At 43.3% G+C, this 2280-nt stretch overlaps 1 pseudogene; it reads right to left on the bottom strand.

The window, feature by feature from the left end:
• Positions 1-374: 374 nt before the first annotated feature.
• On the bottom strand, positions 375-1243 carry LOC119062777 (40S ribosomal protein SA-like; annotated as a pseudogene).
• Positions 1244-2280: the final 1037 nt, after the last annotated feature.

Below are 2280 nucleotides of genomic sequence, written 5' to 3'. Positions count from 1 at the left end.
TCCTTGGCTGCTACATTTTATTCTCAATGGAGAAAACATAAAGATCCTCTTAAAATAAAATAAAAATCAGATCATGTCACCTCTAATAACAACCCATTTCCCTCAGAGTAAAAGCAAGATTCTCTGGGCATTGCCCCTGACTTAGGCTTTTGCAATGGCTAATTCTTAGACCCCGCACCTTTACCTGGTCCATTCCTTCACCTCTATCATGTCATTGTCCGAATGTCTCCTTTTAATTAGGCTAATCTGGTCACCCTATTTAAATTGCAACTCCGCATCTCTTCTTTTTTTTTTTTCTTTCAACTTTTAGAAACTTTATTTTTCATCACTCTTACTTCCATTCTGTTAAAAGTTTGTGGAAAACCAGCTTAAGATCACTCAGTGGTTGTTCCTATCCATTCAGTGTCCTGTGCAGTGGGGGCTGCAGACCAGTCTCCAGTGGTGGGCTGAGCGCTCCTGTCTTCAGTGGGAAACTGCTGAACAGGCACAGAGGGCACCTGTGCCTTCAGACCAGCCAGCTACCTCAGGCTGCGCAGCAGTGAACTTGGGAGCTGGAGCCGTCCGTTCACCCTGAAATTCCTCCTTGGTCACAGCCTTTTCAGCAGTGGCCTGCTCTTCTCAATCTCTTCAGGATCTGTAGCAGTAGAGATCAGACAGGACCTCCCATGGGTGTTCTAGGGAAATGGTGCTGCGCATGTGCAGAACTTCCCGGACCAGCATCCACCACAACAGACCCGCTGAGTAACCAGCCTTGTTGTGGCAAAGGATGGCAGTGCCCACATAGCCCTGAGGTGAGTGGGTTGCACAAAGCAGTGGTAGGCAGGTTAACATTGGACGCCTCCATGAGAGGCTGGTGGTCAGCCCTGGGATTGGAAACCACCAAAAGTCTCCGCTCCAGGAAGGCCTCCTGGACCTGGTTAGTGGAGGTGCCAGGGGTGAAGCAGCCGGCAGTGGGAGTGGCTCCAGTGGCAGCAGCAGACTTCAGCACAGCTCGCTGGCCAGCGTTCCTGGACGATGTGACACTGACCTCAGCGGGGTTCTCAGTGGCAACAACAGGACGGGCGGCCAGCAGAACTTCTTCCAGGTTCTTTGCAGATTTATGAATAGATGCCATCACTTTTCCTTTTGTACATGTCCTGTTCCATTTGGAAGTCAAGGTTGGTGCTACCTAAGTGGGTTCCTGCAGAAGGAATTTGAGGACAGCCTCCTCCTTCATTTGCAGGGCATCAAGACCTCCAGACATTGTGAAAGTTTGTCTTTAAGTTATGTGGGAGCCTAGAACAATGCCATACGGGCCCTTTTCTTGGTAGCGTGGAAAGGCCCATCCCTTACTTCTGACTCCCCTTAACTTGCTGTAGTTTTCCATTTTCCATAGTACTTACCACTTTTTAAATATTGCATATTTGTTTGCTTAATTTGTCTCCCCCAAAAGAAATTTAAGCTTCACAAGACCAGAGATTTTGCATCCCAGGCACATATAACCCAGTATACATTAGATTCTAGCAAATATTTGTTGAGTGAATAAATGAAAAACACCACAGTCAAGAAACTTTTTCATGTGAAGAAAAATGATGGGCACTGCTGAAACAATGTGCACCATCTCAGATTATTTGCAATTTAAGTGTTGTATCATCTTTAGTTGGGAGAGTCATAAAAGGTCTGCAGTGGTGAGAAGTAAAGTGAACTCAGGCCTTTCTTCTGTGCAGAGAGTGTATATTTGAGAAATGAACATTTGGTTAAAGAGGAGACTCTTTCAAATCAACTCCCTGGTCTTGTTTTGCAATTAAAAAAATAAATATCATTAATTGAGCACCTGCAACATAATGCATACTTCACTAAACAAAGCTTGCATGGGACCATCAACCTTCCTCTTTATGGTCTGGAGAAATGGGCCGCTTGGTGATTCTTGGAATGCCTTTAAACAAATAAAACTTGAGGTGCAAATGAAATGTCAGAATAACAATTTTCCTTCTTACTCTTGGTCTTTGCCAAGAATTACTATAAATATTTTTTAAAGGATAGCATGTATTCTGCCAGGTTGTCAAGAAGTGCTTCTATTCTGCAAACTAAAGAAATTGAAAAACAAGTGTAAATGAAGAGTGATAGATGAAAAAGGGTGTGAAAGATTTCAAAGTCTGAAAGGAAAGGAGTTCTGAGCTATTTTATATATGCTTATTGAAAAGTACATAAAATTATTTACATTGATATCAAAGAAAATTCCTTTAGCTGTGAAAGCTAATAGTTTTAGTGTATTAGATATTCGCCCACTGAGGGGTGACC

This window comes from Artibeus jamaicensis, unplaced genomic scaffold (assembly GCF_021234435.1).
Source record: "Artibeus jamaicensis isolate MK-2021 breed Jamaican fruit bat unplaced genomic scaffold, CSHL_Jam_final contig_924, whole genome shotgun sequence".
Taxonomy (NCBI): Eukaryota; Metazoa; Chordata; class Mammalia; order Chiroptera; family Phyllostomidae; genus Artibeus; species Artibeus jamaicensis.
The sequence above is the reverse complement of the archived record's forward strand: the minus strand, read 5'-3'. Positions and strand labels throughout refer to the sequence as shown.